Below are 22,184 nucleotides of genomic sequence, written 5' to 3'. Positions count from 1 at the left end.
CTTTCGGAGCAAAAAGTAATATAAGACCCAGTCTTATTTTGGGGGAAACACAGTAGTATAGTAAAGGATTATTAGCTGGTCATATAAATGACCAGCTCATTTGTGGCTCATTTGAGAGAAATCTTTCAAGGTGTGCCACAACTTTGGTGTGATACTGTCTCACAACCTTAAATGAAATCATAGAAAGGCACAAGGAATAAATGTGCAAAAAGCACAACCCTATTGCAAGGGATGACAGAATTGAGATTCAAAATATCTCCATTAACTGAAATGTCATCCCAAATCAATATGAAAAATGTAATAAAAATATAGATATTTTAAGTTTAGATTTTAAGAAATCAATTTTGCAAATTCCTCAGGTCACATGAAAAAATTTAACGTATTCACTAATTAAATTTTTTAAAATATATTCACCAATACATTAGAAAGGTCTTAGTGTTATTAGAAGCATAAAGTGCACATGTAGGGAACAGGCCATTACACTGCCCCATTTTGGCCTCATCTAAATAGAGAATGGCTTTCAGATGTGGGTATCACAGATATTGGGAGGGACACAATTTATTGGCAATTCTGATAGGTGTGAGGTGATATTTTATTGTGGTTTTGATTTACATTTCTCTGATGATTAGTGACATTGAGTAACTTTTCATGTTCTGCAAGGAATTTTAAAAAGAATTGAATTTGTGTAATTCAAAGAGGAAATGGGCAAAGAGAAAACCATTGAATTGCTAAGTCCATTTATGTTGCTGCAAATGGCAAGATTTCATTTCTTTTATGGCAGAGCAATATTCCATCGTACATGTGTACCACTAGTTCTTTATCTGTTCGTTTTTTGATGGCCATTTTGGTTGTTAGCCTACCTTGGGTGCATGTATCTTTTCTAATTAGTGTTGTAGATTTCTTTAGATAAATACCCAGGAGTGGAAATACTGGGCCATTTTTAATTTTTTGAGACTCCATACTGTTTTCCATAGTGCCTGCACCAATTTGCAATCGCACCAACAGAGCACAAGAGTTGCCTTTTCTCCACATCCTTGCCAATACTTACTGTTTGTTGATTTATTACTGATGGCAATTCTGATAGGTGTGAGGTGATATTTTATTGTGGTTTTGATTTACATTTCTCTGATGATTAGTGACATTGAGTAACTTTTCATATGTATATTGGCCATCTGTATGTCCTTTTTATAAAAATGTCTATTCAGGTCCTCTAACCATTTGTTAATTGGATTGTTGATATTTTGGTGTTGAATTGTATGAATTTTTTATAAATATTGGATATTAACCTTTATCAGATGTATCATTGGCGAGTATCTTCTTCCATTCAGCAGCATGTCTTTTCATTTTATCGATGGTTTCCTTTGCTGTGCAAAATCTTTTTAGTGTGATGTAGTCCCATTTGTTTATTTTTTCCTTTGTTTTCCTTGTCCAAAGAGCTATATCAGTAATATATTACTAAGGATGATGTCTGAGAGTTAACTGTCTATGTTTTCTTCTAGGAATTTTATGGTTTGGTGTCTTATGTTAAAGTCTTTTATCCATTTTGTGTTTACTCTTGTATATGGAGTAAGAAGGTGGTCCAATGTCATTTTTTTTTTGTATGTGTCTGTCCAGTTTTCCCAGCGCCATTTATTGAATAGACTGTCTTTACCCCAATGTATATTCTTGCTACCTCTGTTATAGATTAAATGATCATATAGGCATGAATTTATTTCTGGGCTCTCATTCTGTTCCATTGATTTGTGTGTCTGTTTTTATGCCAATACCATGCTGTTTTGATTACTATGGCCTTATAATATAGTTTGATATCAGATAGTGTGATACCTCCAGCTTTGTTCTTCTTTCTCAAGATTGCCATGGCTATTTCGGGTATTTTATGGTCCCATATAAGTTTTAGAATTATTTGTTCTACTTCTGTGAAAAATGCCATTGTATTTTGATAGGAATTGCATTGAATCTATAGATTGCTTTGGGTAGTATGGACATTTTAACTATATTAATTATTCCTATCCATGAACATGGTATACGATTCTGTTTATTTGTATCTTCTTTAAATTCTCTTTTCAATGTCCTATAATTTTCTGAGCACAGGTCTTTTACTTCTTTGGTTAAATTTATTCCTAGGTATTTTTTTTTTTGATGCAATTCTAAATGGATTTGTTTTCTTAATTTCTCTTTCTGATAGTTTGTTATTGGTGTATAAAAATGAAACTGAATTCTGAATATTAATTTTGTATCCTACTACTTTACTAAATTTATTTGTCAGTTCTAATAATTTTTTGGTGGAATCTTTGGGGTTCTCTATATCATGTTATCTGCAAATTATGACAGTTTTACTTCTTCCTTTCCAATTTAGATGCCTTTTCTTTCTTTCCTTTCTTTCTTTTTCTTTTCTTTTTGGTCTGATTGCTATGATTAGGGCTTCCAGTGCTATAAATGTTGTGAAAATGGACTTCCTTATCTTGTTCCTGAACTTAAGGGAAATGCTTTTAGCTTTTACCTGTTCAGTTCGATGTTAACTATATGGCCTTTATTATGTTGAGTTATGTTCCTCCATTCCTACTTTGCTGAGAGTTTTTATCACAAATGTATGCTGGATTTTGTCAAACACTTTTTGTGCATTTATTGATATGATCATATTTTTTTATTTTTCATTTTGTTTATTTGGTGTATGATGTGAATTGATTTGTGGATATTGAACCAAACTTGCATCCCTGGAATAAATCCCACTCTATTGTGGTGTATGATCTTTTTAATGTATTGCTATATTCGAATTGTTAATATTTTGTTGAGGATTTTTTGCATTTGTGTTCATTAAGGATGTTGTACAGTTTTCTTTTTTTGTAATGTCTTTGTCCAGTTTTGGAATCAGGGTAATGGTGGCCTCATAGAATGATCTTGGTAGCACTTTTAATATCCTTCAAGAACTTTTCCTTCACATTCACAACTTGACTAACTGTTTGGTGCAAGAGACCCAGCTTTCAGCCTATCTCATCTTTCGACAAGCCTTCCTTACTAAGCTTAATCATTTCTACCTTTTGATTTAAAGTGAGAGATATGTGACTTTCACTTGAACACTTAGAGGAATTGTGGAATTATTAATTGGCCTAATTTGAATATTTTTGTGACTTAAGGTATAGAGAGGCCAAGGAGAGGGAGAGAGGTGGGAAATGGCCGGTGGAACAGTCTCACACATGACATTTATTGATTGACTTTGTGCTTTGTGGAGCTCCAAAACAATCACAATAACAACATCAAAGATAACTGATTACAAATCATCATAACAATATAATAATAATGAAAAAAAATTGAAATATTGTGAAATATTTTTAAATTACCAGAATGTGACACAGAGACACAAAGTGAGCAAATGCTATTGGAGAAATGGTGCCAATGGACTTGTTCAATTCAGGGATGCCACAAGCCTTTAATTTGTAAAAAAAAAAAAAAAAAAAAAACCAAAACAAACAAACAAAAAAACCCACAATATCTGTGAAGTGCAATGAAGTAAAGCACAATGAAATGATGTATGCCTGTATATCCATACCAAACTCCCTGCCTGCTTCTCCCAAGCCCTGGCAACCACCAATCTGTTCCCCAGATCTATAATTATAGATCTTCTTTGATTTTTGATCATCATTTTGCAATTTTCAACATAATTTTCTACACATGATTTATTAGATTTATGCCTAAATACATCATTTTTCTTTGGAATAATTGTAAAAAAATTTTACTTTTTGTTCTATTAAATTTATTGGGGTGATATTGATTAATAAAATTATATAGGTTTCAAATGTACAATTCTATAATACATCCTCTATATATTGTATTCTGTGTTCACCATCCAAAGTCAAATCCCACATGAGTGAAATCATGGTTCTCAACTTTCTCTGTCAGACTTATTTTGTTTAATCTCAAGATCCATCTATGTTGTTGCAAACGGCAGTATTTCATCTTTTCTTATAACTGAGTAATATTCCATTGTATATATGTACCACATCTTCTTTATTCAATCACCTATCAAAGGACACTTTGGATGGCTCAGTTGGTTAGAGCATGAGCTCTCAACAAGGTTGCCAGTTTAATTCCCATATGGGATGGTGAGCTTTACCCCCTGCAACTAAAGATTGAAAACGGCGACTGGGCTTGGAGCCAAGCTGTGCCCTCCACAACTAGATTGAAGGACAATGACAGAGCTGATGGGCCCTGGAAAAGGAGGAAAAAAAGGACACTAGGGTTGTTTCCATCTCTTGTCCACCTTGAATGATGCTGTAATGAACATATGGGTACATATAGTAATATCTTCATAGGTAAATGTTTTCAGGTTTTTTGAGGTAGATACCTAGGAGAGGGATTGCTGGGTCATATGTCAATTCTATTCTTAATTTTTTGAGGAACCTCCATACTGTTTTCCACAGTGGCTTCACCAATTTACATTCCAGCCAACAGTATATGGGAATTCATTTTTATCCACAACCTCTCTAACACTCGTTACTTGTCTTTTTGATGATAGCCATTCTAACAGGTGTGAGGTGGTGTCTCACTGCGGTTTTGATTTGCATTTCCCTGAGAGCTAATGAACTTGAGCATCTTTTCACATATCTGTTGGCCATTTGTATGTCTTTTGGGGAGAAGTGTCTGTTCAGGTCCTCTGCCCATTTTTTAATTTGATTTTTGGTTTTGATTGTTGAGTAGTAAGAGTTCTTTATATATTTTTAATATATCAGATTGTTGTTTGCCCCAGATTGTTGTTTGCAAATATCGTTTCACATTCAGTTGCTTGTCTCTTTGTTTTGTTGATGGCGTCTTATGCTGTGCAGAAGATTTTTAGTTGATATAGTCCCATTCACTTATTTTTGCTTTTACTTTCCTTGCTTTTGAGGTCAAATTCATGAAATCCTCTCTCTAAGACTAAGGTCCATAGTTTAGTACCTATGTTTTCTTCTATGTATTTGATTGTTTAAGGTCTTATATTTAGGCTTTTGATCCATTTTTAGTTAATTTTGGTGTATGGCGACAGATAGTAGTCTAGTTTCTTTCTTTTGCACATGGCTTTCCAATTTTCCCAACACCATTTATTGAAGAGGCTTTTTTTTTTCTGCATCCTAAGCTTTTGGCTCCTTTGTTGAAAATTATTTGCTCATATATATATGGGTTAATTTCTTGGTTCTCAATTCTGTTGTATTGGTCTATGTGTCTGTCTTTCTGCCATTACCATTCTGGCTTGATTGTGGTGCCATTGTAGTAAAATTTGAAGTCAGGGAGTGTGATGTCTCCAGCCTTGCTCTGTTTTTTCTCAGAATTGCTTTGGCTGCTCAGGGCCATTTGTGGTTCCATACAAATCTGATGATTTTTACATTCAATTTCTTTAAAAAATGCCATTGGGACTCTGATGGAGATTGCATTAAATCCGTATATTGTTTTGGTAATATGGCCATTTTAACTACGTTGATCTTTCATTCCATGAACCCAGAATATCTTTCCCTTTCTTTGTGTCATCTTCAATTTTTTTTAAGAATGTCTGGTAGTTTTCAGTGTATGAGCCGTTCACATCCTTGGTTTTATTTATTCTTAGGTATTTTATTCGTTTTGTTGCAATTGCAAAAGGAATTGGTCTTTTTCATGGATTTTTCTGAAATTTCATTGTTAGTATATAGGAACACAATGAATTTTTGTATATTGATTTTGTATCCTGAAACTTTACTGTATGTGTTTGTTGTTTCTAATAGGTTTTGGGTAGAGTCTTTAGGATTTTCTACACAAAGAATTCTGTTATCTTCAAAAAGTGACAGTTTGACTTCTTCTTTCCCATTGTGGATACCTTTTATTTTTTTCTCTTGCCTGATTTCTCTGGCTAGGACTTCCAACACTATGTTGAATAACAGTGGTGAAAAGGGTATCCCTGTCTGTTCCCGATCTTAGACGAAAAGCTTTCACTTTTTCACCATTAAGTATGATATTAGCTGAGTGTTTGTTGTATATGGCCTTTATTATGTAGGGATACTTTCCTTCAATACTCATGTTAGTGTTTTCATCGTAAATGGATGTTGTATCTTGTTAAAAGCTTTTTCTGCATCTATTGACATGACCATATGATTTTTATCCTTTTTTTTTGTTTATGTGGTGTATCACATTGATCGATTTGCATTTGTTGGACCATATTTACTCCCCTGGGATGAGCCTCAGTTGGTCATGATGTATAATCTTTTCAGTGCATTGTTGTATTGGATTTGCTAGCATTTTGTTAAGGATTTTTGCATCTGCATTGATCAGTGATACTGGTCTGTAGTTTTCTTTATTTGTGTTATCCATACCAAGTTTTGGTATCAGGGTAATGTTGGTCTCATAAAATAAGGTAGATAGTGTTAGCTCTTCTTCAATTTTTTTGGGACGAAAACAAGTATTAAATCATCTTTGAATGTTTGGTATTATAGAATTCACCAGTGAAGCAACATGATTCTGGACTTTTGCTTTTTGGGAAGTTTCTGATGATTGTGTCAATTTCCTTGCTGTTGATCAGTCAATTTAGATTTTCGAGTTCTTTGTGATTCAGTCTAGGAAGGTTATATATTTCTAAGAACTTATTTATTTCTTCTAGTTTATTGAATTTGGTGACATTTAGTCTTTTGTAGTATTCTTGTATAGTCCTTTATTTTTCTGTGGGGTCCATCATAAGTTCTCCTCTTTCATTTCTGACCTTGTTTCTTTGAATCTTTTCTATCTTTCTCTTAGCCTAGCCAGAGGTTTGTCAATTTTATTTATTTATTTATTTATTTATTTATTTATTTATTTATTTATTTCAAGTATACAAACAATGTAATATTTAGATATTTAAACCCTTCACAAAGTGATAACCCCCAATCTATTTCCCATCTGACATCGTATAGAGCTGTTATAATTCCATTAACTATATTCCCTGTGCTGTACTCCACATCTTGTATATACCCATGTCAACACATATGACATTCAATATTATTCTACTTCAGCTTCAGATGGACTTCGCAGTGATCAGGCATCTACACAGTCTATGAAGTGGCCTCCCTAATAAGTCCATTGCTCATCTGACTTTGTCAATTTTATTAATCTCTTTCAAAAGACCAACTTATTGTTGCATGAATTTTTTCTGTTTTTTTTTGTTCTCTATTTCATTTAGTTCTACTTTAATTTTTATTATTTCCTTCCTTCTGCTAACTTTGGGTTTCATTTGTTCTTCTTTTTCTAGTTCTTTAAGGCATAATGTTAAGTTATTTATTTGGCATTTTTTTGTTTCTTGAGGTAGGCCTGTAATGATATATATTTTCTTATTATTACTGCTTTCACTATATCTGAATAATTTTGATAGGATGTATTTTCATTCTCATCTGTTTCTATATAACTTTTGATATCTCCTTTTATCTCTTCTCTGACCCAGTCATTCTTTAATAGCATGTTGTTTAATCTCAACATATTTGTGATTTTTCCCACTTTCTTTTTACAGTTGATCTTCAATTTCAAAGCATCATGGCCAGAACATATGCTTGGTAAGATTTCAGTCTTCTCATATTTGCTGAGACTAGTTTTGTGTCCCAACATATGGTCTATTTTTGAGAATGTTCCATGTGCACTAGAGAAGAATGTTTAACCAGGGGTGGTGGGATAAAAAGCTCTGTAAATGTCCATTATGTCCATTTGGTCTAATGTGTTATTTAAGGCTGATATTTCCTTATTGATTTTCCATTTGGATGATCTAGCCATAACAGTCAGTGGGGTCCCCTGCTATAATTGTATTTTTGTTAGCTTCTCCCTTTAGTTCTGTTAGTAGTTACCTTACATATCTTGGTGCTCCCTGATTGGGAACATACATATTGATAAGTGTTATGTCTTCTTTATGTATTGTTCTCTTTGTCATTATGAAGTGTTCATTTTTGTCTCTCATTACGTTTTTTTTATCCTGAAGTCTCTTTAATCAGATATAAGTATGGCTACACCCACTTTTCTCTGCATGGTGTTTGCTTGGAGTATCATTTTCTACCCTTTCACTTTGAGTTTATATTTGTCCTTGCAGCTGAGATTTGTCTCTTGAAGACAGTGTATGGCTTAGTTGTGTTTTTTGATCCAATCTGCTATTTTGTGCCTTTTTATTGGTGAGTTCAGTCCTTTTACATTTAGGGTGATTGTTGATATACGAAGATTTCCTACATATATGAAGATATATCAAGAAGCCATTTTATCTTTTGTTTTCTGGTAGCTTAATGTCTCCATTGTTTCTTTGCCTTTGTGTTTCTGTTGGTACTTTTGGTTTGGAGGTATTCTATGGTCTTTTTCCTCTTTTTTCATGTTATATGTCTCAGTTCTGGATTTTTTTAATGGTTTCCATTAAGTTTATGTAAAACAAAATTTTATGTCTACAGTAGTCCTTTTTCTTCTGCATGCATCTTATCTCCATTCCCCTTTGAAAATTCAGAACTTTGTCTTTTGTCCTTCTATGTTTTTATTGTCACAAATTATTCCTATTTATTCTGTGAGTTTATTTCCTAGTTGCAGTAGCAGTTGTCTTCTTCCTTGTTTTTTTTTTTTAATGTTTTTACCTCCTTTAACCTTCATGTTATATGTCAGTGTATTCTGAATAAAGGTTGCTGTTTCCTGCTCCTGTCTGCCTGTTAGTCATCTTACTCATAGTTCTGTATCCTTTTGTCTTTTTGTTTCAAATAAAATAATCCCTTTCAGTATTTCCTGTAATGCAGGCCTTGTGCTGGAAAATTCCCTCAGCTTCTGTATGTCTGAAAAGCTCTTTATTCTTCTTCTATAACTAAAGGATAACTTTGCTGGATACATTATTCTTGGCTGGTAATTGCCCTCTTTCAATAGTTTGAATATTTTATTTCACTCCCTCCTAGCTTATAGAGTTGCTGCTGAAAATTTGATGATAATCTAATGGTATTTATTTCATTGATAACCCCTTCTTTTCTCTAGCTGCCTTGAGGATTCTTTCTTTGTCATTAATTTTGGATAGTTTTAATATAATGTGCCTTGGAGAAGGACTTTTTGGATTGAGATAATTAGGTGTTCTGTTTGCCTCTGGGATTCAAGGATCCATTTTTTCCCCATAGGTTTGGAAAGTTCTTGTTGACTGTTTGAATAGGCTCTCTATGCCCTTCTTCCCTTCTTCTTTTTCTCCGATTATTCTCTTGCTCTTTCAGATGGAGTAAGTTTTTGTAGAGTTTTTATATTTCCTTCAACACTTAAGTCTCTCTTCTTCCATCTGTGTCATTTCCAGATTTCTATATTCAATACCACTAATTCGTCCCGTCCTCTGGTCAGCTTTATTTCCTAATCTCGCTGTTTCATTCTTCATCTCTTTTATTGAATTCTTCAGATCCAGAATTTCTATTAGGTTCTCTTCAAAAATCTCAGTGTCTTTGGTAATTATTCCTCTTTTCCACTGATTATATTTCTGAGTTCATTAAACTGCCTATCTGTGTTTTCTTGCATCTCATTGAGTTTTTTTCAGAACTGCATCTTGAATTCTCTGTCATTTAAGTCATGTCTTCTAGTTTATTTTCCCATGTCTTCTAGTTTATTTGGGGGGGGGAAGGGATTTTTAAATTTTCTTTCTGAGCTGCCTTATTACTTTAGTCATTCATTGCATTTGATAAATTATTTTTCAGCCTAGGCACTTATGGGAATTAGCTCTGCAGCTGGTTAATCAGAAGAGGTCTTTTTATTTTTACTTTTTCCAGTAGGCGGTGCTGGAGCATTTTATTTTCTCTTGCACTGCTCTGGCTTCTCTTGAAAGACGTCTTGTATTCCCTGGGGACGCAGGCATTTGCTCTGTGACCAGGTGTCCTCAGTGTCAGGGCACCACCCCAGTGGGAGAATGTGAGGGGCAATCTGGTTTTGAGCTCCTGAAATCCCAGCGCTGCCCCTGCAGTTAGATGCAGTACTGCTTGCCTGAGCCATCCCAGGTGCCCCCGCTGGTGGTGGCAGTTTGGGCTTGGAGTGGCTGCTGGTATGCTTGTGGCTTTGTTCTTCTCCCAGTAATGGCAACTACCAGACCTCTATATCTCCACCCTTGTTACTGGGATTACCTACAGTGTATATCTGCCACTCAGGAACTGTCTCTCGAGTACTCCATGCTGTAGATATTCTGTTCTTTAACCGAACACTAAGTGCTACTGTTTTTTTCTGGAGCCCACTGCTAGCCTTGGGAAGGTGCAGGGAGGCAAGCTCTGGGAGCAGACGGGAAGGCAGCCAGACTCTGCACTTTGCTTTCTGCCTGGCAGTGTGCAACCACAGTTGTTGCACATTTGTATTCGATCTCTGGCCCAAGCTCTCTGCCCTGATCTCTGGATTCCGCTGTATTACATGCTGGTCATTCCGGCAAGAATGCTCAAGGCCACAGGGAGTGCACCTGCAGCCTGGATCTCCCCCTACCCCGGGATCAAAGTGAGCTCTGGGCTGCGTACATTTTTCTTCCCCCTCTCCTTCTTGCCCTGATTCACCCACCTTTAGATGTTTTGATGTGCAGATCTTTCGAATGTGTTTGGGTGTTGCACAGGGAATCCTTTGTTGAATTATAGTTCTTCAACTTCTTGTAACTTCAAGGGAAGAGATTAAGGGGAACCACTCATGCCACCATGTGTCTGATGTCACTCCCAATATTATATTCTTAATTTTGTTTTCCACATGTTTATTGTTACCATACGAAAATGTGGCTGACTTTTTGCATGTTGACTTTGTATCTTGTGACATTGCTGAATTCACTTATTAGTTCAAAGAGGCTTTTCTTTTGCACATTCCTCTGGAGTTTTCACATAAACAATCCTTTCATCTGTGAATAAGAACAGTTTTATTTCTTTGTTTCTAATCTATATGCCTTTTATTTGTTTTGTTTTTCTTGCCTTATTGCACTGCCTAGATCTAATATCACTCTGGTTTCAGTTGACATCTCATAAGGCTCTTTCTTTTTTAAAAAACTTTTTATTTTAGAATAGTTGTAGACTTACAGAAAAGTCGCAAAAATAGTACAGTTTCCCCTATTGTTAACATCTTACATCAATATGGTACATTTGTCACAACTAATGAATCAATATCGATACATCATTAACTAAAGTTAATACTTTATTAATATTTTTTTAGTTTTTACCTAATGTCCTTTTTTGTATTCCAGGATCTCAGCCAGGACACTGCATTACTTCAGTCCTCATGTCTCTTTAGTCTCATCGTGTGTAAGACAGTTTCACAGACTTTCGTTGCTTTTGATGACTTTAACAGAGTACTGGTCAGATATTTTGTAGAATGACTCCTCATTTGGGATGTCTGATATCTTTCTCTTGGTTAGACAGGGCTTGCAAGCATTTAGTGAGAAGACTGTAAAGGTAAAGTGCCATTCTTATCACATCATCACATCATATCAAAAGTCCATACTATTAATATGATTTATCACTATTGATGTTGACCTTGAGCACCTGGTTGCGGTAGTGTTTGTCAGATGTCTGCACAATAACTCCACCATTCTAACAGTGAGAAACCTGGCTCACACCAACCACCATCCGTTTACTTAATTGTCCAATTAGTAATATCACTTTCAATCAAGAGATGCATGTAGAGTCCCTCAGATTCCTTGAAATTAATGCAATGCAAGAAATGTTGTCTAGTCTCAATTCTTCAAGTGAAATTCCCTCAAATGCCCCCACAGTTTCATTTCATTATCTTCAATCTACCTCATTACTGAGGCTGATTAGTAATGAGAGTGAGCATACTTGCAGCTAATATTATACTTACAAAATTTGTGTGAGTTGCCAACATTCAAATTTTGGAGGATGTCCAAAAGCTCACAAAATTTCCTGTTCAGTTATAAAAGTGAATTTAAACCTTACTCTACAGAAATCAAACTGCTCCCTTTCCTGGGTAAACTGTCTTTGTAATTTCTTCTAATAACCTACAGTCTATTATGCTTATGTGGGTGTCCAAATAGTCTAAAATTCTCTTGTTTGTTATTATATGTAAGGCTGTGTTTGAAGATCCTGTGCCTCAAAGGGAACCAGAACACATAACCAATGCCAAGTACAAGTTTTGAGCAAGAACGTCTCTCTGTGAAATGTACCACGCCATGACCACCCTGTGGGCCAAAGTGGTAAAGAAGGACATACACATGGGAGAGATGATAACAGCTGCTCTCTACAAGAGAATCACAGTCCAGCCACGTGAACCAAAAGTCAGGAAGTTCTATTAGCTCTGACTGATCTTTGTTAGGTAAAGTCTGTCTCAAAAACAAGTATATTGTCCCTTTTATTTTCCCACGGCATCTTTCTATCTCCTTTCTTTCTGCTACCAACGTGCTTCAAATGCATTTTCAAGTGTTTAAAAGGGAAAAACAGAAGAGGCATCTTTATCCTGAAAGCAGAGGACAGAAAACTGTCAGTACAGAGATGAAAGGGTAGGTGGCTTGAAGCCCTGGAAGACTTCAGAAGGGTCAAGGTGTGACTGCTAATAGAGACATCCAAGGGATTGGAGATACACCTTTTGGAGAGAAAGTTTGAGAACAATCTGTAAATAGCCATTCACTCTCCAAATCTCGACTAGGCAAATTAACATTCCATTCCCGTTCTAATTTCCAGTGTACCTCATAGCATCATATAGTTGTTTGAAAGTTGGAAGTGCACACATATCATTAAGCTCAGAATTTCAAACGAACTCTCCTTTATTAGGGGGTCTCCCAAATGGGGTACTGAGATAAACTACAAGCATATTGTGGTAGAAAAGAACAGAATACAGCAAAAGCAGCTGGAAAGGAAAACATTCCATACAACAGAATGTATTTTGCTCTGTAGTGTTAGTGGAAAGGAATGGAGTGGTCTGTGTTAAAACTTTCCATGGGGTTTGCATTTTACCAGCTCTGTGCCTTACTGTTGACCTCCACAAAGTATCTGTGTGCAAATTTGGACAGGGACAGGCCCTCTCTTGGATGTCAAATAGAGAGAAATCAGCCTTGCCATTGTTGAAGGCATTAGTAATTCCAAAACTGCCAAGAACAGACCCCATACTGCAGTTTTCTTCATTGTCCATTGTACCTGGTTTTGTCCACTTGCTGAGTTTTTCATGCATAAGCTCATTTTGCACTGGGAAGAAGAGAGAGCCCTAGGGTACAGATGGGCCAACCACTCAGGCCTGCACTGCTTCCCCATGTAATTACCCAGGACCATGGCATTGGAAGCCGCTCTCCATGAGCTAAGGCTTTGACAAGATTCAGAGAACCCCAGCTAATATAACTTTTTGAGTCTCTCAGTATAATGAAAAAATGAAGAAATGCCAAACTTTATGGTATGTTTTAAAGTGTTATATTAAACAAATTAATGCTTTATGAAATGCAATACAATATAAATGTGCCATTCCTAACTAGATGATTTATAAAACATTATTCTACAGTTTTTTTAATGGAACATTTTTATAATTAAAATATTTTCTGTCCATCTTTTCAGTGTATCTATCTCTGTGACTCTACATATAAACTCATTAGGAAATAATTTCAACAGTTTAACTTTGAGGTCCATGGTAAGTGGGCTCTAGCCACAGGCTCTGTTGCCTGACATTGCACAGCCCAGAAACTATACTAGATCTCCAAGTACCCTGACATTAGTTCCCATTGGTCAGCTTGGCCCTGTAGACGTATGTTTAGTTGTAAGTGACAGGTCAAAATGGAGTTAAAGTTCAGGAATATTTGACTTTCTCATAACCTACAGCTGGTTTATGATGATGGTCAAGTTGATTTGAAATAATTGATTAGTTGCTAATTAACAATTGGCTGTATTTTTACATATTATTGGCTACTCTAAATCTATTCATGAATTGCTGTAGAGCTGACAGTAAAGAGTTTCTCATTTTATTGGTAAAGAATTTAGCCTGCATCTTTCAGCCTTTCAGCAGTTTTGCATCTGACCTCCGAGTAATTTTGAATTACTTGGTGCTAAGAGACTTTGTTCTTGTTATATTTTCTTCCATCTCAAAATGAAAATGAAACTCAGTGCAAAAAGCTGTGCTATGATAAAATGGCCAAACAATTTATACAAGGAAGGAGCTGTGTACTGTTGGACTTTCAGAAAAAGAACTCACTTTTTAAAATTAAACCCATGATGCATTTCCAGGGATGTAAGAGTCAGAAGCCCTATTTTCACTTTACCCACATAGCTATTCTTGAAAAGCAGGTCAGTTGTTTTGTATAAAACAAACAGTGGGATAATTTTGAACAGTGTCTACCAGCCTGTGCCACAGAACAAGAGATGCCCCTTGGAGCACAAAGGCACCTCTATGAACTCTGACAGACATTGAGGCCAGAGGAAGACAGGCTAGAAGAGGCAGAAGGCAGTTCTCAGATTATTATATGAAGAAAATGGCATGGGTTGTGCTGCCTTGGAGTTTGGTTCAGGGCGAGGGAGGCGGAGCTGCAGGCTGTGAGGCGGGTTTGGGGCAGCAGCAGACAGGGGCTGCTTCGCTGCAAGGACAGGGTGGAACTTGATGTGGAGAGTGGGTCTGCGGAGATGCAAACTGAGCCATGCTGGGAAGACCTCTCATCATTGAAAAAGTGAGCAAAGGAGCAGCACAAAATGTTCCCACGTGAGGATGCAGAGAAACTGGAAACCTGTGCACTGTTGGTGGGAATGCAAAATGGTGCCACTGCTCTGGGAAGCAGTGTGGCACTTCCTCAGAAACTTAAATATAGAATTACCATACGATCCAGCAATTTCACTTCTGGGTATCTACCCTGAAGAATTGAAAACAGGGTCTTGAAGACATATTTGTACATCCACACTCAGAGCAGCATTATTCATAGTAGCCGAAAGGTGAAAGCAACCCAGTGTCCTTCGAAGGATGAATGGACAAAATGTGGTATATAAATACAATGGAATAGTATTCAGTCTATAAAGGAAGGAAATCCTGACACATGCTATGATGTGAATGGACCTTGAGGAAATTATGGTAAGTGAACTAAGCCAGTAACAACAGTACAAATACTGCATGGTTTCATTTTTAAGATCTATCAGGAGGAGTCACATTCATAGAGACAGTAGAATGTAAATATGAAAGTAGAATGGTGACTGCCAGGCTCTGGAGGGAGGGCAGATGGGGAGGTATTGTTTCATGGGTACAGTGTTTCAGTTTTGCAAAATGAAATGTGGATGGATGGTGGTGATGGCTGCATAACAATATGAATATACTTAATGCCACTGAACTGTACACTTAAAATGGTTAAGATGGTAAGTTTTATGTTATGTGTATTTTACCACCATACAAAAATGGAAAACATAAAATAAAAAAATTAGTAAAGGAGAAAATTAAAGGGTTCCCAAGATGTGGTTAAAGCATCCTCTTCTCGCTTTCCCTAAAAAAATGCTATTTTATGTTTTGGGTGGGTGAGAAGGGTGGAGGACTTTTTGTCGTCGCTTCTCTTTTTCAATGTTATTAAGACAAAAATGTATATAGCCAAGAACTGATTGGCCAGGGGGTAAGGGAAGGTGGTGTGTGGAGAAGATTTTGCTATGTGGAAACAGGAGTCCAAGGGTTTGTTCATATAAACCCTTGACCATAAACCATGCTCACATCCACAAATTGGGAGGAAATTCCTTACTTAGAAATGGCCATCATTTGATTAGTCAGTTGCAGTTCTCTTTAATGCTGGACACCTGGTTTCCAAGGATCAAAGACTTGAGACGCTAGACCAGGAAATGGGAGGAGCAAGGCAAGGAAGAGAAGGCATCAGGGGTTGGAATTTCTGAAATGAGCATTAATGTCACAGAAGGCTTGACACAATGAGGCTGGCACATGGTTTTAGTGATTGTTTTTGGCTGCCTATTTGCAATAAGAAGTGAGACTGGAGAGGGGCTTGCAATTTTCAGGATCTGATGCTGCAGCAGCTCTTTAGCTCTCCATATCCATTGCCAGACAGTGGTTCAGAAAATCTCTGGAGACAGCTGACAGCTTCTCTGGGATCTGAAGCTCCGGGGTCCCATTGGTGGCCGTGAGGTACAAGGCTCTCAGAGGGTTTTCATTGAGGTATGGTGGCTCCCCTTCAATCATCTCAATGTCCAGGGACCAGATGTCAACCTCTGTTGCCATCCAGTACAGGTACCACTGTGGTGCTCCATTTGCTCTGCTCTGGAGTGATCTGAGCACAGAAACCAAACTCAGCCTGACAGAGCCATCCATTTGCAACATGATGTTGTCACTCTTGATGTCTCTGAGAATGACCTGTTTGGAATGCAGAAATTCCAAAGCCTGTGAGTGCTTATGGCACACAGCTGCAGTCTGGCCTTGGCCATGCAGGTTTCTTCCACCATGTCTGTCAAAGAGCCTCCAGCTAAGGATTCCAGCTCATCATCTCCCACAAGGTCACTGTCTAATAGTTCACAATATTTGGGTTCTTATTTTTCCCTCATGAACAGGATCTCATTAACAATCAGCTGTTTCTTCAGCTGCCACTGCAATTTCATCTTCTTAATGGCCATCTCCTGTCCTGTGGCCACATTCACTGCAGTGTACACAGTGCCTGAAGCACCTTATCTTCTCAAACCATGTACAGTTTATCTCGGGAGCGCCCACACTCCCTATTCTCCAGAATTTCTCCAAGATCTCTTCATCTGACATTGTAGACTTCTTCTGCTTCTCAGTACTAAGGTTAGAACAACTGGAAGAGTGATATTATTCTCAGTAGGTGAAATGGGAGATGTAGTCATGTCCCAAGTCGGAATAATGGAAGTGGTCACATCACAGACCATGTGCATACAGGTTTTGTGTGCTCTAGGTGTGGGGCAGTCCCTGGAGCTGGGCATCATCATCATCGTCATCTTCATCTTCATCATCATCATCATCACTTTCATCTTCTGGTGAAGTAGAAACTGGTAACACTTTCGGGGTCTCAGACGCTATCTTCCATTCATTCAAAGTGTTAGAAGAATTATAATCCTCAGCTAATTTGTATGTAAAGCTCATGTACTTCTGGCTGTTGAAGGTCTGTGTTGAGTTATAGAAAGTTATAGACTTCAAATATATGGTGATGGTAGGAGAACTGACTGGATGGTGAACACACAATGTGAGATATAGATGATGTAATACAGAATTGTACACCTGAAGCCTATGTAACTTTACTAACAATTGTCACTCCAATAAACTTTAGAAAAAAAAAAAGAAAAAGAAAGTTGTAGACTTCCAATACACCCATAAGAGCCTGTGGGTTTTCTGCTGCTCTAGCTTAGTGATATTCAATGTCTGAAACAAGCAGACCCACTGCTCTGTGACAGCATTGAAACCAATGTGAATCATGTGCTCAGAATCTGAAGGAAGCGAAGTCTGTGGCCTTTCCTTCTGCTTTTTATTTGTTTTATCTCCAGGTAAGATGGCTCAGTGAAATCAGTCCTTTTTCTTCTCTGGATTTGGAAGCAGAGGTTTGGAACCAGGGTTTAGGGTTCCAGCATAGTTGCTGCCAGCTCCAGTCATACTGCTAGTCCTTCTCATTGGAGGGGCTAGGGGTTTATCTTGAATGTTTAGGCCATTACTTGACACTGTCATCACCACTGGCAGCTACTTCTGTGCTTGCTGGCTCAACTCAGCTCCTGTGTCATTGCTTCCGACCTTCCCATCTGAGTCATCTGCAAAGGGCATCCTGGATGTGTCACAAGCCAAAGTGACTGTCATGTGGCCCAAATAACTGTCCCCATATCCCTATTACTAAGGGCTGGCACTTCCATCACATTTTGTGACAGGAAATTTGGTGGCTTGACTACTGAAAGGTACTTATGAATGGGAAAGTATCTTTCCTTATATAAATATAGGTAAAAAACGAAAAATATGAATGCCTGGCTGAGACATCATTTTAGGTAAGAGGTTATTAACCTAAAAATAAGAGGCAAAAGTGAGAGGCAACAGCATTTATCTGAGATCCAAACCAATAGCTCCTCAGGAAGTGCTGACTCAGGCAGAAATTCGAACAGTGTTTTGATTAGGAGGTGAAGTCAATGGATATTTATGAGAAATGTAAGGGGATTTTCTGTATGTGCAGATAAGCTAATGTAGCAGTGCTAGTTCTAAAAGATGTTTTCAATTTTCAGTCCAATAGTCATAATACCTGTCATAAACCAAAATTAATTTTAGACTGTAATAAAGAATAAAAAGCATTTATTTGAACCAAAAGAGTGCAACCCTGGAGACACAGATTCAGGTAGCAACCTAAATTGTGCCTCACTGAGACAAAGAAGAGGCCACCTTTGACAGAGAAACTTCCCACCCATGGTTCCCATTTTGGTCCATTTCATGAAAATAAGGTTTCCAAACTGTGCAGTTCTCATTGGTCACGGCAGGTCACAGTCTATTGGCTGGATGGTAGCATGGCCTCAGAAGGAGGAACTTTCCTGCAGAGGTCCACTCAGATGCTGTAAACAGGCAGGATGCTGCGGGCGGTTAGAAGTTCAGCCTGTGGTTCCTCCCGCAGTGCAAGTCTGTGGGAGGCGCCTAGCAGCAAAGGCTCTTAGGCTCTAGTTTAAATATAGATCCAACCACAGAGAGTCCATCTTGACAGGTGTATTTTTTCTGGGGGTTCACACTCCTTGTTATCTTTATAAACAGTTGCATGGGATACAATGCTACTTTAAGCCCAGTCCAAAGGTTATTTTGTCCTGTTTTAACATCCAAAGGTTTGAGCTATAAAACATGAGAGGCAGCTCCTCTGCAATGACAGCTCTGAGTCCATTTTAAAGTGGTTCTGTTTATACTATTTTTTTATAAGGCAAAGTGTTAATTAACGAATTATTGAAAACACTTCTGTGCCAAACTCTTCTTCAGTGTTGGACAAACTGGGTGCTTACCCTGCCCTCGTAGAGCAGACCGAATAATGGGTGGGAATTTAAATGAATCCCTCAGTGGCACAGAGCACTATGAGTACTGAGCAGGATGGCTGGGGGTTATAGGAACACATGGTCAGGGGCGCAATCCACACAGGAAGACTGTGGGCATTCCTGAAGAAAGGGTCTATAAGTTGAGACACAGAACAACCAATATAAACAAGTGACTATATACTATTTTCTTGTTTGTATGAGAGGGAGAGTGAAAATAGCCCAGAATTAAATTCTTGACAAGGGAGGAAAGATTACTGCTGAGAGGGGAGAAAGGAACATGAATAATTCCCCTGAATCAGGGCTCAGCTGCGTTTATGCCAAGGGAGCTAGATCATAGGCCTTCAGAACTCTGCCTGTCTTCTCTCCATCACACCTTCCCTCTCTCTGTCTCTTCTTTCTTTCCTCTGTCCTTCATTCTTTCATTCTTTTTACTTCCCTCCCTCCTCCCCCCCCCTTCCTTTCTTTTATCAGGCAACAAGGAAAAGAGACAGATCTGAGTCAAAGTTTCCAAAAAGTAATTTGGTTTTATTTTGTTTATTCCAATTAACTGCAGGCAGCTTCCTGGCCAAAACACTCTGTCTTCTTGAGCAAACAGAGCACTACCAAGTTCTCTGGAAGGAGCCCCCCACCCCTGCCTTGGCGCAGGCCCTTCTTACTGCTTCCCCCACACCCAAACCAGCCTCTGTCCAGTTGCCAGGTCATCCTCTGAGCCAGGGCTTCCATTGTTTTTACAATAAACATTCATGGTGCACTTTTGATTAAAGTGCCAGGAATCTGGTAGGTTCTGGAATGAAAAAGAATTAACAGTGTTCCAGCCTTCAAGATTATGTTACCCCACTGATCATAAACAATGGCCTGGAGTTAAGTACTACAAAGGAAATATGGCTCCAGTCCTTGCATCTCTGGTCCCCATCGCTTCTCTGTCTGTCCCTTCTGGGACCATTTTATCTCTCTCTTTTTTTAATTAAAGTTTATTGGGGTGACAATAGTTAGTAAAATTACATAGATTTCAGGTGTACAATACTGTAATACATCATCTATATATCACATTGTGTGCTCACCACCCAGAGTCCATTCTCCTTCCATCACCATATATTTCATCCCTTTTACCCTCATCTACCACTCCCTCCCTCTTTACCATCTGATAACTACTGAACTATTGTCTGTGTCTGAGTTTTTATTTCTTTATTTGTTTGTCTTGTTCCTTTGTTGTTTTCAGTTTTATATCCCACATATCAGTGAAATCATACAGTTCTAGACTTTTTCGGTCTGACTTATTTCGCTTAGCATAGTAATCTCAAGATCCATCCATTTTATCACAAATAGTACTATTTCATCTTTTCTTATGAAAGAATAGTATTCCAAGGACCATTTTCTCTTTTTACCAAACTAAAGGGTTTGATTTCCGTGCGTGCACGGCACAGGAGCAGGGCTTTGCAGCAAAGAAAGTAAAGGGTTTTTTTTAAGGAAATGGCATCAAGCTGGGAGACACAGGTGAGCTAGTGCTCAAACACCTGGCTCCCCAGGCTTATAGGTTACAGATCATATAGGTAAAGTCACAAGACATTGTGGGTTAGAGGTTCAAGGTCCTGTTGGGAGCTGATTGATCCGAGGTGAGGGAAGGGTAATGAATCATTTCTTCAGTTCTTGAGGAAGTTCTAAGGCTTTTTTGCCCCAAGTCTCTCTGTCTGATCTCATGGGAAAGAACCCAGGGGGTTGTTGAAACTTAGCGCTCCAGAGCTGAAAGATAACTGAGGGCAAAATGTTATCTTGAGCCTGCCAGAGGTCTGGACAGTGTGACCATTAGTCAGGTCCCTGCAATTGTCTTCAGCTGCCTCAGGGGTTACTTATGGGGGGCGGGGGGGGGGGGGAAGGCTAGGTCTCTAAGAGCAGAGAGAGAGAGAGAGATGAGTTTTAGAACTAGGATTTAAAACAAAATTTAATCGAAATCATAAGGACCCTCGGTTTCACTGTCCACACCATTGTCCATGCTGACCCTTTGTCTTAGAACGTCCTGTGTATCAGACGTTCAGCTCATCAGCCTTTTTCTTGAGTTTTTCAGTTTAACCTCCATCCTCCTCTATTGTTGATCTCTCTGTGCAATCAAACACTTGAATTTTAGTCCTGAGTCTTGCCACTTGCTATCTGAATGATCTTAGGGAAGTTACTAAATCTTTTTGTCCTCAATTCCTCATTTGTAAAATGAAGATAATTTTCTTGCGTTGCCTGTGGCCTAGAGTTGTTATAAAAATCAAATATACAAATGGATTAAAAATGCTTTCTAATTGCAAAAGTATTCTACACATACATTTTATTATGTTCTATCTCACATTAATTGTGGATTTGTTTTTCTTTCGTACATTGTAAACTCCTTGAAAAACAGGAGCACATTTGAACTATCTTCATGTTTCTCAGTGTTCCTAGCAGATTTCAACAATGCTGTGGGCCTCAGCCAGAGGATGAGCAGGGTACCCTCCTCCAGGGATGACAGGCCCATCACACACTCAATATGAATGGCAGCCCCGGGAGCTTTGCAGACAAAAGAGGCCCTCCCCTCCCCCAGGACAGGATCCTAACATCCCAGAAAATGAGTCAGCTTTGCTCTGCCACAGCTGTAGTTGTATTTAATTTTTAAACCATCTCTAACCCCCAAGAACAGGTACTCAGGAGGGTGTGTGTTAGATGTGGGTGTATATAGCACAACACCAAACCATGACTCATGACGTTTAGATCCACATCAATGCCAGTGAGTGGAATGGCCACACTTGGTTCCCCAGCCACATGGGGCAGCTCCTGGACCCGGGCCTACTCTTCCTCTGCATAGGACATGAAAGCCTGAGCCGCTACACATCACCTTCACCTGATTGTTCTGATTCTAAAAGAAAGCAGGTGTAATTCAACCTGATGACTGTGAACGAAAAAGGGGTTCTATGGAGAGAAGCCTCACAGGTTGACCTGATCATTAATTCCTAACTGGGCAGGTCATGGAAGATGGTCAAGCCCCAAACCTATAACATTCAGTGCAAGTTTTTAAAGCCAGCCTTGTCCATTGTTCTTGTGCATCTAGATTACCACACCTTTGAAATGCCACATGTAATACCATCAAAGGGGTCAACACCTTCAAGTGAGCTCACAATGTTAGCTATCCTGTACTATGATCCCTCCCTTCATTTCTCCCACCTTCACGTAATCCTCCTTACGTTCCCTACGTAATTCCAAATGCATAAAAGGAACTGCAAACTGTTATTCTCTGGGTCATTTCAGATCTTGCTTCCCAGCAATTGTCATTTGACTCAAATAAACTATTACAAAAATTCCCCA

The 22,184-nt window shown here is 38.2% G+C and overlaps 1 pseudogene; it reads right to left on the bottom strand.

Moving 5' to 3' along the window:
- Positions 1-15,825: 15,825 nt before the first annotated feature.
- On the bottom strand, positions 15,826-20,639 carry LOC141572329 (serine/threonine-protein kinase PAK 1 pseudogene; annotated as a pseudogene).
- Between the last annotated feature and the right edge of the window lie 1,545 nt (positions 20,640-22,184).

This window comes from Rhinolophus sinicus, linkage group LG06 (assembly GCF_036562045.2).
Source record: "Rhinolophus sinicus isolate RSC01 linkage group LG06, ASM3656204v1, whole genome shotgun sequence".
Taxonomy (NCBI): domain Eukaryota; kingdom Metazoa; phylum Chordata; class Mammalia; order Chiroptera; family Rhinolophidae; genus Rhinolophus; species Rhinolophus sinicus.
Note: the sequence above shows the minus strand (reverse complement) of the source record. Positions and strands in the feature narration are given on the sequence as shown.